The sequence below is a fragment of the Varanus komodoensis genome, unplaced genomic scaffold (assembly GCF_004798865.1).
Source record: "Varanus komodoensis strain SLA01 unplaced genomic scaffold, ASM479886v1 scaffold9, whole genome shotgun sequence".
Taxonomy (NCBI): domain Eukaryota; kingdom Metazoa; phylum Chordata; class Lepidosauria; order Squamata; family Varanidae; genus Varanus; species Varanus komodoensis.
The window spans coordinates 25,729,489-25,752,345 of NW_025336598.1; the positions used below are offsets into that span (position 1 = coordinate 25,729,489).

The 22,857-nt window shown below is 38.3% G+C and overlaps 1 protein-coding gene across 3 annotated transcripts in view; it reads right to left on the bottom strand.

The window, feature by feature from the left end:
• SGCZ (sarcoglycan zeta) overlaps nucleotides 1–22,857 on the bottom strand; it is a 247,296-nt gene that overhangs the window by 132,858 nt on the left and 91,581 nt on the right. The window lies entirely within an intron of this gene.

The window sequence follows — 22,857 nt, forward strand, 5'->3', positions numbered from 1 at the left end:
GGATTGTCCACACCCTCGCAGAGCTTGATTGGTAAAAGGTTTGCTTAGTGAACTGAGTCACTCAGAAGCAGATTAGTCTGTGGGTGGATGCTTGTGGGTACAGAGGAGTCTTTTCATTATTTCACTGCTAAGGGCCAAGCAGCGTGTAAGCCATGATAGTATATCTCAGATTTTTAATGGCAAATGCAGATGTCTGATTTGGATTGGGACTAAAATGCTGGAGATCTTTTGGAATATCATTGTGGATATCCTAAAGGACATACAATTGCTCCAGAGGAGAAGCTATTTAGAATGAGAACAAGATAAAAGGGATTTTAAAAATCTTCCCCCAGCTCTAGAGCCTTGATAAAATGCTCATTATGCATTCTTTTTTTTTTTCTCTGCCCCACATGCATCATACGCTGTTTTTTGTAATCTGCAGGGGAACAGATCCAGAATTGTTTGACATCACATTAGGTCTGGCCTTAATAGTTGCCTCTTGGCTAGCATGTACGGATTTGTTAAATCCATTCCATCTGTGTTTTAAGGACTGTCAGGTATCATCTGCTCATTGATGTCATCATACTTCTTTAACCAAGGGTTCATTTGATGGGTGCTAATTCACATTAGTTCTAAACTGGATTAACTAACCAAGATTAGTTCCTTTGCACAAGTGCAATTTAGCATCAATGCACAGCTGCAATAGTGTGCAATTTCCCCCTGAAAGTGAAAAACAGGTTTCTAAGTCCATGTGGCTCAGGAAAAGTCAGTCCAATGAAACTGCAGGTTGGATTCATAGAAATCTGAATTCATTTGAAGCAGCTGCAGATTTCTCTGACATCTCTACCTATTGCAACTGTACACAGTTTAAGATGTAGGATATTAGCCAAACATATAAAATTACTCTTAAGTATTACAGTTGGGATAAGGGAGACCAGATCATGTAAATTTACTAAAGCAGGCATTCAAATGCCAGTGAAGAAAACATGCTAGCAGAAACTGTTGCCAGCCCTCCCTGATGCAAGAAAAACTACAAACCCTGCCAAGGCATTTCTTATTGTATGTGGCAATCAGGATTGTACTCCTGGTTTGTTGCTTTCCACTGTTTAGCAGTACATGCAGCTTAGCGAATAGGAGCCCTTTTCTATTCAGGCCTGACAAAGAAAGGAGAAAAATCCTGACACAAGTTCTTACTTGATATTTTATTTGTTTTTTTCAAATGATTTTTCATCTTCATTCCAAGGCAAAAATCTCTTCCCGTATGGGTTCACAAACAGTATTTTTAAAGGACAACAGATAAGCTAATATATATTTAAAAACTCACACAGCAGGCCAAAAATAGATTCAAATTCAAAGCAGCAAACCAGTAAGACCAATTTGGACACTTTCATATTTTAAATCAAAGAGTAATCGCAATTTAAAAGCCATCCTATAGTTCCAGTCAAAGACAGATGAAAATAGGAAGACCTTTAAAACAAAGTGGACAGTCTTCTCTCAGATGAAACTAACTCTATTTAGAAGTCCACAACAGAGAAAGATATCAAACCATACTTTCCTCAAGAGGGAGTACCTGCACTTAGGGGTCTCTAAAAAGAGGTCCATTCTTGCTTTGTTTGTTTATTTGAAATTAATTCTTGACTTGCACTTGACAGCATCACATGGGGATGGGCTTACAGTAAAAATATAGAAATACAGCGGCAATCCTACACATTCCTTACTATAATGGACTATTATCATACTTATTGCTTCTGAGCATAGAGTTGCCTTGTAAAGGCAAGGCAAGGCAACCAAGGCAGAATAAAAGTTACTGTAGAATATGGAATACTAGTCTACAAGAATGGGATCAGCAGAAAATTGATATTTACAGCCATTTTCTTTTGATTGGTTTGAAGTTGAAATTAAAAGCTGGGCAAATAAAAAGCCATTCCCTGACAATGCATGGCAGACATTTCTTGATGTCACCGCTGAAAAAGCCCTTTCTCCAATCTTTTCCTGAGCAGCTCAGAAAGTCAGGAAACTCAGAGAAGAGTTTCCAAGTTTATCTCAGTATTCAAGCAGCTTTACATGGGAGCAGACAAACTTTCTGATATCCATTTTTAGAAATGTTTTAATAATATAATAATTTCCCATATACATATGATTTTAACATAGAAATGTTTTAATAATAATAATAATTTCCCATATACATATGATTTTAACACTGCAGTGATATGCATGTCTATCCAGAATAAGATCTTTTGAGTTTGATGGCTCTTCTAGATAGTTGTGTGTAGAATTGAGTCTACAGGGTTAGGGTTAGGGTTAGAAGTGGCAGCTTTAATGCCCGTGGGGGCAGTGTGTCCATTCTGAATGTTAAAGTTAGTAAGAACTTTAAGAAGCCATCCAGGGTGCTGAACACCATTCTCTAATTAGGTTTTGAGCCCTGGATAACTCCACATTGGTGCCACCAGCACCAACTTTAGGTTGCAATCCCAGCATACATCCTAGGAAGAAGTTCCCCTGTAAACCATGGGAATTACTTCAAGTAACTATGCATAAAATTCACTGTAAATGATTCTGTATACTTTTAAAAAGGCATTTAATGGAAGCATATTTTCTAAACACATGGCCACAACTCTCTTTCCAACATGGTTTGATATTTTAGGATCGTTTTTAGTGAGCACGCATCTGTTGGCAAATGTCTTGGTCTCTAATTAGGGACACCAACTTGGTGTGGGAATTTGGATAGACTGACTTTGTCATTTTTTTCCTGTCTGAGTTTATCAGGAATGCTAATTAAAAAGGCCAGAATGTCTCTTCTGTTTTTGTGTTGTTTGTTTTTAAAGGTGATGAAATTCCTTTTGTCTGCCACCTTGTATGGTAGCTAGCTTATGCGGAAATGTGTACAATTAAATGGTATCCCCAAGGAAAGTTTTGACTCTTTTGACTCCATAACAGCTTCAAAAAGAGTCAAGGTAAGAGATGCAACCAATTTCACTCATATTGACTGAAAGTATTCTAGCTTTATAGATGAGTATAGGGTAAGAATGTATCAACAAATTTTATTTATTTATAGGCCACCTATAATTGCCAAGGCCTTACTAGGTGGCTTACAATTCTTTTGTTCTAAGAATGTATACGAAGTAAAAATAGTGGTCTCCTATTCATTGGTGATGTGTAGGAAGAAAATATGTGAACTGAAAACAGGAGTAAACTAAATGTTCATCCATTCCAAAATGAATTCTAAACAATTCTTTATAGCTGAAGAACCCAAATGCATGCAGAAAAGAAGGTACAGCAAAGATAATCCATAAGATAGTAACAATGTAGTATGGCCCTAATTTATTTGCCCAACATTTTTAAATGTACAGAAGCCCATTTCTGTGTACCCCCCCCTTTTTTTGATGTTTGCTTACTAGATAGGGACCATTCTTGCTGGTGGCCCCTTACTATGGAAATTAACCTGATGCCAGCCTTGTATTCTTTGTTTGTTTGTTTTTGTGCCAGGTTAAGGCTTTTAGGTTAAAGCAAATCTGATTTAATCCCTATTAGATTTTGATATTGTGGATTGCACCTTTGCTGATCTGAAGACCCTGGACCTGGAGGCTTATAAGCATCCTGCATAAGGCAGGAAGAGTAGCAGAGGTGCTCTTCATCTCCCTAATCTCCTGCCTTGCATTTTCACTACATGGGCCTCTACTACACTTGCCTGCCTAGCAAGAGATGCTTTGGAGCAGGAGAGAAGGAGGCTGATAAAATTTCAGCATAATTCACATACTGGATCCTTTAGTCTCCTCACCTCCCATGGAAATGCTGAAATCCCTTTCTCCAAGGGAATTCTTCCAAGCACGGTGAGCAGCCATCACAATATTTATCATTCATTTACTTGTATCATTACATTTCTATGTTGGCCCACAGCTGAAGTGCTCTGGGTAATTCTGAACAATTAAAACCATAAAATACAACAGACAATTTAAACATTTAAAACTTCAGCACAAAAACTAGTACAGCAAGAAACAGAGCTCAGTCTCAGTGCAAAGATCTAAAATACTATACCAGCTTTAAAACAGAAACAAAAACTGAAATGTTTTTTTCTCCCCTGGGTAGGCAAGCAAGGGGAGAAAGATTGGGTCAGTGTGTGGTTTTCAACACCAGATTAGGGAATCAGAAATATCCTATGAATGTCTAAGGATCATAGGATTCCTATATCAAACTTCTGCATTAAATGATTCCAGCCTTTTATATGTAGCTCATTTTATTCTGCTGATTTCGTACTGTTTTTTATTGTGCTGTCTTGGCATTATTTTCCTGCTGATTTTATATTGATGCTTGCTGATTTCTTTTAGATTTTCATTAGATTTTATTGCATTAGTGTTCTATTCTAAAATGATTGTAGGGAGCCTAGGAGATTTGATAGGCATCTCATAAATACAAATAATAAATGAAACATTCCCCAAGTGGCAGCTGCTTTTTGCTTTTTTATTTGACTATTGTAAGCTTATCATTCTGTACTACTGATATCAACCATTCTTTGCTTCCTTTAAGTTGTGAAGTGGCTTGCGTATCTTCGTTTCTTTTTCTAAACTGGTGGCAAAAATTCTTTTATCAATCCTGCCCAAAAGATCCAGAATCACGGAATAGTGTCCTTTTTGGGGTAGGAGTTGTTGATGAAGCCCAGAGTAAGTCTGAATTAGTTGCACTGTTTTTTTCAAGAGCCAGGATGCTTCACCTATTTGCTCATGGCAAATCTACACTTTACTTGATTTCCATCAGTAACAGCAAACCTTATTCTTGAAAGTGATCAAGAGCTCTCATTCATCTTCCATCCCTGGTTAATTATCTATAGATTCTACTGCAGCTGACCTGATAAAACAGGTAACAGTGAGCAGTATTCCTACATATTTCCCTTTCTTGTTGCTGATTGTTTCACCTCCAAGTAGGAATGTATCGAACAACCAAGTAAGAGCCCTCATTAAAGGAGCCCCTCTGTTCAGTTACCTGTGAGTAGTTGTGAGTTAAGCAACCCACTCATGTAGCCTCCAACCATCTCACTTGTCCTACAGCTCAGTGACCTTCTCCTGTTGCCACTTCAGCCACCACCTTCCCTTTCTCTTCAATATCCCGTCCAACTTATTCATGAGGAAAAGAGGAAGCACTGATGGTGGAACATCCAAAGTTTGGTCTTGGGACCTAAGCATCCAGTACGTTCCTGGGTACTCCAGACAATGACCCAGAAAAGTGCAGGTGATGTGGGCTTCAGGGTTATAAAGAAAACTCAATTTTGTTCTTGTAGTCATGATGGCGCCATGATTTAAGTGAGCATAAAAGACAAAACTGCATATTCAGTTTTCGGTTTCTGTTTTAAATAGGGTAGAGAGCATTCCAACATATACAGAATATAGAATACACTGTGAAGCATGGAAAAGCAGTAGTGTTGTGGAGACAAATGTCAGTTTTGTGTTTCACAACTGAAATAACACGTAAACCTATAGATAACATGTAAACCCCAAAAAGAACTATTAAGTCTAGGGTCTAAAATTACCAACTTTGCACCACTGGATAGTGGTAGAAGAAATACTAGTTTCTTGACAGAGCATCTTTTCTTGCCAAGTCTTGGTGTCCTTGATGTAAAATGATGCCATCTCTACCTATGTTAGTCAACAGGCCATCTCAGTGGCCTTATCCTTCTCCTGCTAGAGGCAGATTGGGTAGACCCTGAGGGGACGAGGAGGGTGAGGAGGAGAAAGAGGATGAAGAGGAGAAAGAAGATGAAAAATGGACCAACTGCAGGTGTCTTGTGCTCATTCATTTGTGCCATGTGTCAAATGCCCTTTGTGTATGTTAAGGATTTAGGCTTTGGAGCGAGTGCTGAGGTGCTTGTGCATCCCTCTTTCCTGTTCTTGACTCCCTGGCTCTTGACAAGTGTTTGACATCAGATTTTGTTCCCATGAGTCCCTTTAGTGCTATGTATTCTGACCAATGTGATCACTGTCCATAGTTCTAAACAATTTGAGCTGCATTCAACATGTGGTGTATTAGTTAAACTTGGTGTTTGTTTTCAGTTTCAGCCAGAGCTCACCAAGATCTTTGCACAAGAAGTTACTCTTGGCTGCACCACATTTGGCCTTGGCCATTTTTAGTAGGAAAATATGCAGACTTGGCAAAACTAAGCATAAAAGGAGAACCTTTGGATCTGAGATTAATAATTATTTTATGAAGTTAAAGGGTCAGGAATGTAAAAAAGAAATAAACATTCTAGAGTTTTAATCTTTGATAATCATGGATTTTCATCTATGTTTATAATTTGAAATGTGCAAGAAACATTAGTTACAGGCTGGTGTGTGCGCGCACGTGCGCACATTCTCTGTTACTAGGCCTGAATACTAATCGCTTACATAATTATCAAGGCTGATTTTCTGCCAAGTAATAACTTGGAAAATAGTTTTCATAGCCACTGATACATCAACTCAGTACAGGAAAACATGGAAAGAGATAGCTGATGATTAACATACAAGATGTTTAGTCAAAATGAACATCTTGGGTACTAGTATTGTACTATTTCCAATAAAAGAGATACATATCTATACAAATGAGCATTCACTAAATGAACTCATAAAAGCAGTGCCACAGTGACAATAAAAGTGAAATGCACAAAAGGTGTTGATTGGCAAATGAATCTAGGAGAAGCTGATGGTGGATGATGGATAAAAAAAGCAAGGGCAACATCATGAACCATCAAGATCTGTGGAGTTCAGCCAGCTTTATTCCATGGCATGCACTATGCAGGCCGCAGTAAAAATATCTCTGACTAATTCCTGTTGACAGAGCCTGTGATTTGGGAAATACATGCAGTGTTCCTTCATAATGACTCATTACAGTGGTGCCCTATCAAGTTAAGAGTTATAATAAGGTGGAGGATTTTGTTCTAACAACATTCATAAAACCCTGAAAGCTTAGCAAAAAAGCTTTTGCTTATGTTGACCAATAAGGATGCTCTGGTAGAGGAGCCATTTAAGAAGCAGGAAAAATATAGCAGGGGAGCTTTATGTGATGTGGTTTGATTTCCTCAGAAGGTATTGTTTTGGGCAAATATAATTTAGTAAATGCTTTTTCTTGGAATGACTTGCCTATAATCTTGTGTGTGACTAATTTTGATAAAAATTAGAGGGGAGAAAACCCTGGGCCAAACTAAGGCCCATCTAAAGCAAGCTCTGTTTGATTTCACAGATCAGCTAATGAATAATGGACTTATTTAGAAACTGCTTTCTTGCAATATTATGATTTGGCAATGAAAGAGTGTTTTGCATTTTGGAGCTCAGATCTCACCTTGGCCTTGCACTTAGGTTCTTGGCCAAGTTAAACTGTTTGTTTGTTTGCTCGCTTGCTTGTTTCAACATTTGCCTTCTGGAAAATGAAGGTTTATTTTTTGTTTGTTTGTAATTTTGATGAGCCACACCACTGTCAAGTTTTGTTTGTTTGTTTGTTTACTGTCAGAGCAACTTTGACAGTATAGAGGACTCCAGATGAATTGACTGTTACCCAAAGGGTTGAGTTGAGGACTGATAGAACCACATTCTTCTGAATCTGATGGGGCAATGTTGATTTCAAGGTGGGAGAAAATTAAGTAACTGTTTTGGGGCAGGAGACTGGCTTTCCAAAAGCCATGGCAGATTTTCCTTTCTCTCCTTTTCATTTTGCCAACATTGCAAGCAGCAAAACAAAATGACAAAAGAAGAGGGTGAGGAATGGAAGAAAAGCTTCTTCCACCACAGTTCCTAAAGATTATTTAGAATTCTTCCTCCATCCTGGAGAAATAGCCTTAATCCCACTCCATGTTCACCATCAGAGAATTAGGTGACAAATTTGAAGTGACCATTATATAATCAAAAGTCCCTTAAGTTCCCTCAGCAGGATGGCTTTTTAGGCTCAAGCTATGAAAAAGAGGAATGATGGGATTCAGTTATTCTACTCTTTGTTCCTTTAGTGGGGCAGCAGAGTAATTTTCAGGCCTTAAGATACCAGAAGGACCAACTCAAATAAAAATTCAGGAGATTCAGAATGATTTTGGAATCCTTGTTGAAAGTTTACTAACATGGACATGTAAGAAATTAATTTAAATATACTGTTTTGGTTGATTTTTAAAATTCTGTGGCAAATATTTTCTTGCGGTCTTGAGTCTGCCAACAGAGAATATGATAAGAGAAGGCAAATAGAGATGGCAGGCTTCATAAGCTATAGAACACTGTGGGGATGTATTTTCTCAGGCTAACACTGAGGTAACATACTGTTGTAAAAAATAAAAAAAGTACTGGAAGGCTAAATAAAATACGTCTTGTTATAAATTCTTGTTATGAAGACAATAAGGCATTGGCCTCTTTTTGAGAAACCAGAGATATAAGCAGCTTGATTTTATTCAACCTGTTTTCCCTCAAAAGACTTATCCAAAGCCATGCTGGATTCATGCTGTCCAATTATGTGGATTCATGCATTTCCCAACTATTTCACAAGGTTGCCTTCATAATGGAAGAAAAGCACCTAATTTTCCCTCCCTTTTGTATGTGAAAGATGCAGGCACTGGATGTAAATGTAACTGAACCATAACATCATTTTGCATGTTGATTTCAGATACTCTCTGAGTTTATTTGTGGTTCTGGGAAAAATAGGGCTTGAGAGCGCTATCTCTGTAGGCAAACATTTGCCCTATGTCCCACAAGGCAGGGATGCCAAAGTAATTTTGGAGGGGCAGATGACCCACCTCATAGTCTGTACACTCCATTTCAGGAGAGTATGGTCCCTACGTCGATGGGTATGGTCTACGGCTGATGCCATGGGTGGACTGGTGTGTCACTCAGAAGCTGGCTTCTCAGCATGGCTCCCCACACTGGAGTGGTCCCATGTGCATGAAACTGCTCCAACTGATATGGCAAGTAGAGCATACACCCAGGGTGTCGACCTCAGTGGCTTTGCCTGCCCACACTTCTTCTCTCATGTAAGGAAGCAGGGCAGGTGAAACTAAGCGGCCAGCTTGCTTCCATCATGTGCCACTGACTATCTGATTTCTGAGTTCTTGTGCGAAGGGAAGGGATGAGGTGTCAGCCCAGCTTTGCCCAGCCTTCACCTTCTCTGCCTAACAGCATAAACTGAATCTGCTCAGAAGCATTTAAAATGCAATTAAAACATGCAGGCATGTCCTAAATTATCTGTATAGGAAAAGAGGAAAATCATTGTGAACATGAAATGAAACTAAGCCTTCATTCAAGCATCACTACTATAGCAATAACCCTAATCACTACCAGAAGAAGCAAAAAGTAATCTGGCCTTATTTGGAATGCACAGAAACTATTTATTCTTGGAAATATTTTGCATGCAAAGTCTGAACACAAAGGGATTTTTATTTTTATTTATTTTTAGTTTGGTTGAGAAAGTGAGAATATAGTCAGTGAGGATTTGAAGGCTAATTAAGATAGATTTCTTGAGCATTAGAAGCACATGATGGACACTTTCCAAGCATCATCTTTACAACCAGTAAACAAAACAACTACTGTCATTATACTATTACAATACAAATTGCAGTTGATAAGCCAGGTTGGAAAAACTCCATTTCCCAGTTATATATAATTTAAAGAATGTACTTCTCCTACATGGGCACTATGTCTTTCGAGAGACAATCAGTCTCAACAATCACCCTACTATTGTAAAATCAAAGGAACAATGTAAACAGATGGATTCAAAATGATAAGCAGTGAAAAACACACAGCCTTATTCTTAGCAGTGCTTTGGGGTTCTTAGATTTCTATTTACCAGAGAATAATTTACTTTTGGCAGTTAAGTTCAGCCACTTCCAAAATGAGCAAGAGCTGCACATATGCTAATTCACATTCAGAGACACAATATTATGCCGTGCCAGATTTTTACAAAATCTTTCTGGTTTTCTTTATATTTCTTGGCTGTACTTGGGCAGATTGGCTTTAAAGAGGCCAATGGGTGATGGCATTTGATAGACAGATTCAGGTGCTTTTTGTACATCAGCATCTAGTACCCTCTGTGTCTAGCACAGGCAGAGATTTGCCACCATGACTGCCCAAATTGTAGCAAATTGTAGCAAATGTTGACAGCCACATGTGAATGCCAGCACTGTCTGACACATTCTGTGAATTCCCATATATCTCCCAACTTACTGACATTCACAAGTGCATACTGTGAATTATGCATACTGTGCATACTGACAATTGCATTTATGTGACTGTCAACATCCATTTGTGTAATCCACAGTCATGAAATGTGTCTGGGATTGTCAAATGATTGTGTCACTAAAAATGTTGTGTGCAACATATGTTCCATTGTGGCACAGAAGCTGACATGTAAATATTGTGTATTGACTTTTACTCTTGAGGTTTGCTTTCAGTTCTCAGCATACAAGCATATACATAGCCAACGTAAATTACAAACAGGATGTATCAAGGAAGTTTATCAATAGTGGCTAGCAGATATGTTGACATTTTTATAATTCAAAATGACCATGTGCAGGCTATGTTCCCCAGTAGTTCTAAGGAGTAAAGTCCACCTGTAGTTCAAGGAGTAAAGTCCACCTGTAGTATTGTGTCAGGAGCTGGGGTTCCTCCTTCACACATCCAGAGCCACAGACCTTTTCCTTGCCAAGTGTTCTTTATTGAGCCCAATCTAGTATTCACTGCAGAAACTCTCCTTATGCCTGGCCCTGTCCGTTCAGGAGGGGCCTCCTGAAAACAAGCAACATTTCTTCATTCCAATCATCTATGTGGGCCTGACAATTCACCATGGGATTTATTTATTTATATGTTCATCTTTGCAACACTTCTCAAGGTGGCCTTCAACATTAAAAACTGAAACAGTTAAAACATTAATAGTAATGTAAAAAGTTGAATATAAAATTAAATCAGCTAGAATATATATGATCTCAATCCTATGCATATTCTGACAGGAAAGTAATCCTACAGCTCCCAGTAAGGCTGACTGGGGAATGCAGAGAGCTGGAGGACTTTTGTCTTTCCAGACATACATAGAATTATGACCTACGGGATTGGGAAATTATTTACTTAGAAGGGAAGGAGTGTTGAGAATTTAATATGACTCCAGTAGCCAAATAAACACTTCAGAAATATTTGGTTGTTTAGATACAATCCTATACTGGATGGAAAATGTTGGGAGTTGTACTACTAGCACCCTATTCCATTAGTGTCTCTAGTAAAGTTTATGCAACACCAATAGAACTGTCAATTGATTAAACAAATCTTTTCAAATTCAATTCATTCATTAAAAATGGAAGAAACAGATAAATATCAAGCTAAATTGTTTGGCAGGTGCAGAAAGCACAGTAATTTTCATAACAAAGAATCTGGTCTCCTAACACTATTCCTAACTAATCCATGAAATCCTTTTATATATTCATCCTACAAAACTATCTGCAAACATTGACAATCTTAACTTTTTTTATAGAACCTCTGGTTGTTGTGAATTGAAACTACAGATTTGAAGAGAACTGGAAGTTGAGATTGCATTACAGTCATCAATCATTCTTAATGCTGTCTTAGAAAAAATGCATTGTATGACAATTATAGGTCCAGTGATCTTTCCCTGAATAAACACAGGGCATTGTTCACACTCTTTTTGACTGCATAAATAAGAATAAAACCATGACAAGCTGCAAGGAGGAGCAGGAGGAGGAGGGAGTCGTCTAGTTTTGATTGTCCCTCATTTAGGCCTACTTGGTGATTTTGTTCTTCTGCTACAAACAATGGAACACATGTACCATTCACCATCTTCCCTGGACAGCTCCTGGTGCTGAAATTTGGACCTGAAGCAACTCTGTTCCCTCCATTTACCATTCCATACATAATTATGTCATGGCAGGAATTAATACTAAGATAAATGAACTGGGATGTATTTTTATGTGTTTGGAAAGACAACCTGATCTCAAAGAAAGTATTTTATCTTTTGCCAAACTTGAAATGTTCATATTGAATGGGTAAGTGTTTCTGGAGTGACATCCCATGTCTTGGATTGTCATTGTGAAAGGAAAGGATGAATCTGTCAATTCTGCTCTGACGATATGCCATCCTAGTGGCTACTAGGGAATATAAAATGAAAGTGCTGTTCAGTTAGCTTTGGTCTTCCTTTTCTGTTAGATTCAACTGCAATCTGCTTTCATCAAAGTCCAGTGTAGCCCCAGTGAGATCCTAAGAACCTACGTCAAGCATAGTTTGCATTAAAGGACAGTGAAGCCACATCCTAGCATTTGCGATACTGTGTAGCAAGTGTAGCATAGCTCACCCTATTAGCCATATTCTAATGTTGTTATTTCTCAGTAGGTCCATTATTGTATCATTTTATGGCAAGCCTCAAGTGTCAGAAGCCTTTTTTCTCTCCCCTTTTCTTCTTTGCCCTTCAAAGCAGATCAAGATGAAAGGCTTCTAACCGCAGACTTTGTTATGATATAGCAGGCCAGCCAGGTTGACTTTGTATTGCAGAGGTCATTAGCTAAAGACAATCTGTCTACTTAATGAGCCAGCTCATGAGAGAAAGGACTGCTCAAGTCAAGAAGTTGATGCCAAACTGAATCTCTCTCTTCCCTTCCCAACTGCGACCCTCATCAAGGTCCCCACTGCTTGTGGGCCAGACCATGGGAATGTCAAACAGCATTCAGCTGGTCAGCTCTCTTGAACTGGATTTGGATGACTGGACTTGCTAAACTACATCCCTCGCCCTCTGGCTGTCTCCCCCTTGAACAAGACATGGTCTTGTCCTCAGCTGCTGCTTTGCTTCTCTTGGGGCTTGTTAGTGTTTCAGCCAAGCAATTTGACTCCTCCTCTTTTTCCAGTTCAGATTCAGAGTCTGTGGTAGTCACCTTGGAAGCCTGTATTTTGGAAGAAGCCAGTCCAGTTCCCAAAGTGGAGAACAATGTATCTCCAGTCTTTGGGTTTTCTCATAAAATAAGGAGTAGTTAAATAAATTATTCTTAAATGTCTATGTATTGAATTTCCAATTCATTTTCATCAATTGGAAAGGGACCACACTTATAGTAGTAAGATATTGTGAGTATTGCCACTAGTAGAAAAGTGTTGGAAGTTGAGCTGATTTTCCGTAACTCATTACTTTCCAATAATACATTGTCTGATTATAGCACAGCATTTGATAGGCAGCTGAACAGAGAAGAAATGTTGTGCAATAAACCTCAATGTTCTAGGAGCTATTAAGAGAAATACTTCGTATTTTGCAGCCATTCTATGATATTCCAATAAACTGTTTAATTCTACTGTGGATCTCTTCTGTCCATACTGAGCAAAATATGCCAAACGCATATGCTAAAACTCTTACTTGCTACAAAATTTGATCTCAGGAATGCCCCTTTAAATATTGTCTATCATATAACTGTAGTACATTTGGCAAAGAACCTAAAGGCAGAAGGATTATTAATAAAAATAATTAAAAATTATTTCCTTAAAAATGTAAAGGTTACATAATTTGTAGAAAGCTTGTTTCCCAAGCACATTCCCTTCCAGATCACCTTACAGATTATGGTGTCATGTTGTTCTTGTTTGTTTTGTTTTATTAGATAACTTCAAAACATTATTAGATAATAATTTATTCCTTCAACCTACCTCTTTGTTTGTTTGTTTTTAACTCAAGTTGCAGTTTGAATGTTCACATATCTATCAGATGAGATTATGTTTTAGAAGCAATAATTCAACCAGAATTGTTTGTTTAGTATATTCTTCTATATTCCAGATAGTATATACTATCTGGTCAGCATAAATAAAAAGAAGTTGGAAAGAATATATGGAAAAATGATATATAAGAGATAAAAGGATGACTCTGAAGAGGCATCCTACGAGAAAGTACCTGCAATATTAGAAAGTGTAGTGAAAGCTTCTGTAAAAGCACTTCGAAGGAATAAAGCCCCTGAAGCAAGTGCACCAATACAACTATTCCAAGCCACAGATAATGAATAATCCAAATCCTAACCCAAATATGACAACAAATATGAAAAATAAAACAATGGTCCACATACTGGACAAGTTTAATTTGTATTCCAATCCCCAAAAAAGGAAATACGGAAGACTGTAGCAACTATAGGGTCATTGCTCTAATCCCCCATTGCAGGTAAAGTGCAGGTAAAGTGATGCTCAAGGTGTTACAACGAAGAATTTATATGGAGTGAGAACTGCTTGACGTTCAAGGTAGATTCCAAAAAGAAAGAGCAGTTGAGATAATATAGAAAATATGCATGGGCTACTGTAGCTCACCAAAGTATTTTAGATCATCTATGCTTTATAGGCTATAGCAAAACTGTTGACTGTATGGATCATGAGAAGGATGGAAGGTTCTGGAAAAAATGGGAGGATATCAGCCCTTGATTGTCCTGGTCCAAAACCTGTATCATGAACATTAGGACTGATTATGGAGTGAAATAAATGAAATGGAATGTGGAGAAACATAATGGCTTCCTCTGGGCAAAGACATCAGACAAGGGTGCATTTTATCTACGCATTGGTCCAATTTGTACACAAAATATATCCTAAAGAAAGCTGGATTATGATCAGATAAAAAAGGAGTGAAAATTGGTGGAAGATACATCCATAACTCAGGATGTGCAGATGAAACCACTTTCCTGCCAGAAAGCAGCAATTAATTGATATGACTCCTGATGAAAGTGAAAAAAGAAAATGAAAAAACAGGACTGCAGCTGAATGACAGATAGAAAAACAAAAATCATGACTACAGGAGAATTATACAATTTTAATGATGACTGAAATTGTGAAAGTATTTTCATACCTTGGCTTAATAATCAATTCAAATGTAAATTGCCACCATAAAATTAGAAGACTGAGACTCAGAAGAGCAGTAATGAACGAACTAGAAAAGATAATCAAGAATCTTTATCCTGTAAAGACATGTAATGGTAGAGCAAGGCCAAGACCATCCATGTGATTGTATTCTCTATCACTATTGTGAGTGTGAAAATTGGACAGTGAAGAAACCTGACCGGAAGGAAATTGATGTGTTTTGCAACATGGTGTTGGAGGAAACCTTTGGAAATACCCAGGGCTGACAGAAAGACAAACAAGTGGGTTCTTGATCTAATCAAAACAGTACTTTCCCTGAAAGCAAGAATGATGAAAGAATGATGCTGTTGTATTTTGGGCACATTGCAAGAAGGTGACACACAGTGGAGAAGACAATAATGCTAGGAAAAGTTGAAGGCAGGTGAAACAGAGGAAGACCAATGATGAGATGGATCTTAAAGGAAGTCACAGCCTTGAGTGTCAAGTGCCAAGCAGGGCTGTCAAGGACAGGACATTTTGGAAGGCATTCCTTCCTAGAGTTACCATAAATTGGAGATGAACTGATGACACATATCAACACGAAGAGATCAAATGCCATGCTGATAATGACTCTGGTCTACTGAAAGTGTTGCAAAAGTCCCAAGTATATGGAATTAGTTAGAGAAGCTGATGGGAGAGGGAGGAGAAATGGGCAAGAATAATATGAGTAAACATGACAGTAGGCCCCACATGTAGACATTTTAAAATCACATTTTAGGTAAATAAGCTGTCACAGACTAAACCCAAGTGCAAGAAGAACTAAATTATTTTTGACTGGACTCTTGCAAATTCTAATCCATATTAATATTTATTTCCTGATTGTAGACAGAAACCTGCGTGATCCATGACCTTCTGGGAAATTTCTTTCTTCAATTTATCAATGTTCATATAGCTTGTGCAGACCTTACAACTTACTGAATTAGTCATAAATCACTATCAGTTGGGCAACGACTTTGTCCCAAAGGGGAACTCAGAAGGTAAGAATATATTTTATAAGTCAGTTGATTTGACTCAGGTAAAATGTAGCATACATGTTTTTCCCATTTTGGGTCAGAAGAAAAAGTGATGTAAAATCAATGAGATTCTGATCTTTCTTCTTTTTTTAAGTTACACTTTACCATCTTTCCCTTGCACCCAAAGCAGGTGAGCTTATGGATCTTTAAAAACATGTGTGTACACATTCGCAATATAGTCTCGTTGATTTTGGAAGGTAATTTGGGAAAATTGTTGAATACCATCTTCCTATCCCACAAATTAACACATGTATGACATTAAAAATCACTGACTAGTTACACACACACACACACACACACACACACTTTAGGTAAAGGTAAAGGTTTCTCCTTGACATTAAGTCCTGCCATGTCTGACTCTAGGGGGTGGTGCTCATCTCCGTTTCCTAGCCAAGGGAGCCAGCATTTGTCCACAGACAGTCTCCATGGTCATGTGGCCAGCATGACTAAACACCGAGGTGCATGGAACGCTGTTACCTGTCCACCGAAGTGGTACCTTTTTATCTACTTGCATTTGCACGCTTTCGAACTGCAAGGTTGGCAGGAGCTGGGACAGTGTACAGGAGCTCAACCTGTTGTGCAGATTCGAACCAGCGACCTTTCAATCAACCAGCAGCACAGCAGTTTAAACCATTGCGCCACCTGCAGTCCCCATACTTTAGGAAATGCAAATTAAGAAGCCATCACTCCTCTGAAATTACAGAATTTAAGAATTAAAAACAGAAAGAAATATTTGGACGTTACGTTATGTTCCTTCCCTCCCTCCCTCCCTCTTTCTTTCCTTTTTTCTTTCTTCAAATGAACACAAAAGCTCACATAGAATAATAATTGCCAAAGCAGCATAGGGCCCTGTCTTGATAGTTGCCTTCACAGGTTCTAACTGAACAAGGACAAAAAGAAAAAAAAATACTTCAGACCAAATATGCTTATTTTCCCTTTCTCTCTTGAGCCAGGATTTTTGACCAGGCCAGGGCATGTTTTTTCTGCTAGGGCACCCTTGGGGGCAAGGACTGAAGCTCAGCCATAGAAAATCCCAGATCCAGTCTAATATTTCCAAATAGGAGGTATCCTCTGGACCCCAGAAGAGAATGGAGTGTTTGTTTTTGTTTGCCTACTGGCTGGATTCTTTTTTTCCATTAAAGTGATATTGCATGTAACAGATCCTACTCATTTGGTTCTTCCCCCAGTATGTTAAATCTATACCTGAAACTATGACTTTCTATAAAACACACTGAATGGGGACAAAACAGCGCAAAACTGAAAACATCCGGTTTCACAAGTACTCAACTAGGCTAAGCACTAATTCTGAAGTGCAAAACATCAGCAAGTATAAGTCAGATCCATGGTGCCCTTCTGCAAATGGAAGCAGTGGCCGATATCCTGTAAAGAAACCTTCTTCATCCCCAGTCGAATGCCTTCCAACTGTTTTGGACTACAACTCCCAGCATTCTTGAACACTGGCTGAGTCTGATGGGTACTGAAGTCCAAAACATGTGGAGGATACCAGGCTCCTGTGACTGTAAAGGAAGTGTGTCCTCACGCACAATTTTCCACTCTGTTCCAGTACATCATTCACCCACCTTGGACCTACAGCCCACTGTTCTTTTTGTTCTGCACACTCAACAATGTATGAATTATTTAGAAAGGTTTAATACCTTTCTAAATACCTTATGATAGTTCATTTCACCCCTCCGTTTTAGCAGTATCTTGGTTTTCACTTTGATATATGCTCATGAGGTTGCATTTCGCATTAAAATGTATTCTCATTTTTTTCTTTTTTGTTAAAATACAAAACAAAATCTAATTATATAGAGGTTCATTTATGTAACTATAAAATCAAATGAATTACACAGAGGTCATTTATGTAACTTTAAACTTTTGATTGTGTCAAGTGTACTGCATCAGAGATGTGGTATTTGCATATTCGAAATACACTCAAGTGACCTCATTACTGACAATTTACTTAAAGATTATGCTTAATTAGCATTTCCTCTTTTAAGCATCTCTGTCCTAGCAATTTATTTTCACATGGGCAGCAGTAATAGGAAACTTCAGGCTGGCTGTGAGCTGAAAACATCACTCACCATTACCTATTTATTAAGGTCCTAATGCAATGATGTCAGCACACAGTGGCATATTGAACATGCACTGATATGTATGGAGAGAACAGGCAGTTTGACTCTTAGAGAAGCAACTAGATGATTAATAAGATTATCACTGAACATTGAACAGGGTAATTGCAAGCTCTTCTCTCACATTAGCACAGTCTTTCTTTCTCAGGGTCTAACTACATGCTAAGTTCATTAGATACTCCCAAGTAGTTGAGACTTACCATTTGTCATCCCTCTAGAATAAGCGTGTGTGTGTTTGTGTGTGTGAAATTCAAGTTGGAATCACCATGTGCGGGGAGGCAGTTATTCAAGCCTCTCCCCCATGCAGTTTGCTTCCCCAGATACTCCCATTCCCACCCAGTCACAAGGGATAAAAAGCAAAATGAGTCATCATGACCATCAAGGAAGGTTTTCTGCTCTTTTAATCCTATGTGCACATGTGGGATTTTGGGAATCAAGTTAAGTGGTGGATGAAAGGTTTAAACCTCCTCTCCCAGGGTGTAGTAGTTCTGATCTGAACTGAAATTGCATATTCGTTCTCCAGAGCAATCCTCCTTTAATTTGGTGCCTTCCAGATGTTTCGGACTTCAAAACCCAGCCAGCATAGCCAATAGTCAGAATTCTGGGAGCTATAATCTAAAACATCTGGAAGCCGGCAGGAAAAAAACTCAAGTACATGTGAGACAACTGATGTAACAGATGGTTTCTCACCCAGCCACCCACCCAACACATGAGTTCCCAAGACTCCATCACCAGTGAAGCGACACATCCCCTGACAGAACTATGTACAGGATCTAATACAGGATCCCCAAATGGCTGAAGTCATGGAGTACAAGGAAAGAGAGGATGCCTCACCTGAAGAGGTATTCTTTAAGTAGTTCTCAGCACAGTTCCATGTATGGAGCTCGAGATAAGATGAATCTTCTACCTAAGGCAGTAGCATGGAGGAATTGTCTAACTGTTCACTTTGCACCCACCAGGAGGCTATTCACTGCCAAGTCTCTTCACTGACATGGCACTACAGTAGGTGCTCCAGAGAGCTCCAGTGGGTGCTTTACTGCCACAGCATTTGCAAAGCAGGACAGTGGTTTTGGGAGGACTTTCCAGAGCTGCTGTCCATCCAGACCTACCCCAGCGGGTGTTCCAGAGAGCCCCCTGGCTGCTCTGCCACGGTGGCAAATGCTACAGCAAGATCCTCATCAGTTAAGCATATACTTTAGTTCTTTCTAGGCCACCCACTTGCCCATTGGTTAGCTCTGAGAAGCATGAAGGATGCAGGGAAAGTTTCCATCTCTCCCTTTCTGGGAATGACATGTAATTATATGGACATCCAAAACCACATGGTGGTTCAGGGAAAATGGATCAAAGTTGCAGCAACCAGTATAGTTCTGGATATTGTCACTCTTGAGGAAACCTCATAGGAATTTGCAGGTATAGATGTGGCCAATAGAGGTAGAATTTTTGGAGAGGCACTGCTAAAGCATATCTAAGTTCTACTGCCAGAAGAATCATTAATGTTCTTTTTTCTTGGGTTCCTGATGGAGGCAGGAGTAGTGACTGTAATAGTAGGTGATTGTTTCCAGTTCTTATTTCCCCCTTTTTTGAAAAAATTAATTTTTTTAACATAAAGAAGTAAAAAAAGAATGTGAAACAGAACAGACTAAAAAGAACAAAGCAAGCTAAAATAAACAAAGTTGCCAAGGGAATTTTAAACAAATACAACCTATACATTCAGCCCCCCCCCCCCCCATCTATCTTTCTTCCTGTCTTTCAACACTCTATGAGAATTTAACAACAAAGAAACCATTAATCTATACAACAACAAATCTTCCAATAACATAAAATCCTCTACTGCTTTTTTTTTCCTTTTTCAAACTTCCCTCAGATCCCATTAATCATGCCGAGCATAGTAAAATTTCCATTTATCATTGGATTCTTCTAATAGTTTTCTGTTTACATAATTAGTTAACTTTGCCATCACAGTGTATTCTGCTAGTCTATTACTCCATTCTTCAATTGTTGGGGGGGGGGTCTAATGATTTCCATTTTGAAGCAACTGATTCTTGCTGCAGTTGTCATATACTTAAATAACTCTGACATATTCTTGAAAAAGCTCTCTGGAACTATATGCAAAAGCATATTCTTAGGACTCATGGGAAACTTAATTCTAAAAATGTTATGCATTTTCACATGTATCAAAATCCAAAATTTCTTCATTACTTCACAAGTCTACAACATACGATAGAAAGTTCCATGCACCCTGTTACATAACCCAACATTTTCCATTGTAATTCTTATTATTTTTTCAATATCTTTAGGAGTAATGTGCCACTGATAAAACATCTTATACCAATTTTCTCTTAATGCTTGACTAGCAGTTCTTGATCCCTTGACCCCTTAGGCATTGCCCCCCCCCCCCTTTTCTTGAGGATACTTAGAAAGTTAGCCAATGGGCAGTTGATCAGAATTCTCCACATTAAACTAGGAGATGAGTGTATCCGTTTCCAGCTAGAATTCTAAAATCTTTCTGAAATGTCTTCATGCAAACAGAATGCACAGATAGAAATCTGCAATGGATACAAAGAATGACAGGTCTATTCTCCACTCTGAATAAACCCTTTTCTTTTTTCCTTGGCTAACTTCTTTTGCTAATGGGGTATGATAAAGTATTTTATAGGAAGGAGGGAGTGAGGCACAAAATTAGTGGAAAACTAGTAAAACTCTGGCGACAGAGATTGAGAAAGAGAGAGAGAGAGAGCAACAGGAACAAGGAAAGTAAGACATGACAGGCAACATGTCAGATCAAGACAAAATAGAAAGGCTGTGGAAAAGAAAGAGAGTAAGGATAAAATTTCCAGAGAGCAATTATGGAATTGCTAGGATAAAGTCAAGTGATATGAAGGGATGGAGTGGAGAAAGACCTGTAGCAAGAGAATGGAAAATCTCCTTCATCCCGGCTTCTCACTCAAGAAAGTCCCAGCCATTTCTTACTGAATTTCTGCATCGTCTTTAAATAAACGCCCATGGTAAGTGATGTCAAGAACACCAACTATCTCATTTATGCAAGTCAACTATCTCATCTATTACAAGGATTCCACTAGACAGTATGAATTCCTCCTTTGGGTATAGGTCACAGAAACATATAATTCCTACACACAGTCTTCCAATATTCAAGAGTCCACCCATCATATAATAATCAGCTATTTGCTAGAGAATCGCTAGGGAACTCTGCACTGTATTTTTGTTGCCAAGATCTACCTTGATATTTTATGTACATGCGATGCCTAACACATGTCATTCTAGCACAATAACCTCTCTTCACTAAGCAACAAGTATGAGGAAGGGATGCTTTTCTGCATAATATCAGGTGGATGGGGCAGCTGTGAACTGTACACAATGAATGTCAGTAGGCACTGAAATCAGTCTTTATTGTAGACTAGTTGGCACAGCCAAGTTTTTAAATAGCTCTTCATTTCCAACAACTTTGGAGCAGCTATGCATATAAAATTCTTTACACTTCATTGACTCAAAACATTTTAGCATCACTACTTGATTACTGGTTAGCACTGGAATGCTAGAAAGAATTTAAGAACACACAGATATTAAATGAACAGATTTTTTATCTATCTATCTATCTATCTATCTATCTATCTATCTATCTATCTATCTATCTATCTTTGAGAACTCCATTGCTGCATAATCAAATTGAAACAAGCATCCTTCCTCTGCTGAAAGTGCAATGTTGTATTTTTGTTTGCTATTTTGTAATGGCATACTTTAAGTAGTACATAAATTCACCACTTACAATGATTTATCAAACCATAATGTGTTGGGCTGCTTTACTTGGTACACATTTGGATGAGATTCCTATCATGTGAAAACCAGTTACTACCTCTGTTTATATTAAATCCAGCTACTAAGGACAGACTCCAACATATGGGGAAGCCCCTTAATTTCAATATGCTTAAGCTTAAGCATGTTTATGCCTGTTGTTGAATTATAACTCAGAACAGCTAACAACATACTGTACATATTTGGCTATCATTCACTGGCATCAGTGAGAATTACTTCGATGTAAACATGGCTTTGATCAATTTGACAAATAGTAACCTGGCCATAGTAGTTGCCCAAGTATATAGTGATGATTTGAATGCTAAAAGCTGGAGCAGATGTTTCCTTTACAAAGGGAAAGGAAACTTGCTTGCTTTATTCATAAATGTGATGGCACTTGCTCAAAGAGAATTACTTCAGTGTAAACATGACTTTGATCAATTTGTCAAATAGTAACCTAGCCATAGTAGTTGCCCAAGCATATTGCAATGATTTGAATGCTAAAAGCTGGGTGTTTCCTTCACAAAGGCAGAGGAAATATAAACTTGCTTGCCTTATTAATAAATGTGATGGCACTTGCTATGGCACTGATTGAAGATTTCACAGAACAGCAGCTACAAACAGGCCAAACATATGGTTTAAATGTACCAATCATCTCACTACTCTCATTAGATGCTGCCAATTTGTTCTGAATGTGAAATGTTGAATGGCATATTCCAAAATATATCTAATATATCACTAGATTTTTAGTATATTGTTACTACTACTACTACATTAGTAAGTATCTGTTCTAAATTATTAAGTATGTTCTGTATAAAGTGACTTGATTTAGAACATAAGAAAGTCCTCCTGGAGTACAGCCTGGCTCATCTCACTAAACATCCTATTTTCCATGGTGGCCCAACCATCCTGTCCTTTGGAAGGACACAGCAAGCATCCTCTCTTTCTCATCATTACTCCTTAGAGCTTGTATTCCCTGCCACATTCCCTCTAATTCTGGTTTTCTCAACCTTGGTGGTATATCTTTGTTAGTCCATGCTGGGTATTAAATGTGTAGCATTTATGAGGTAGATAAGTATGAAA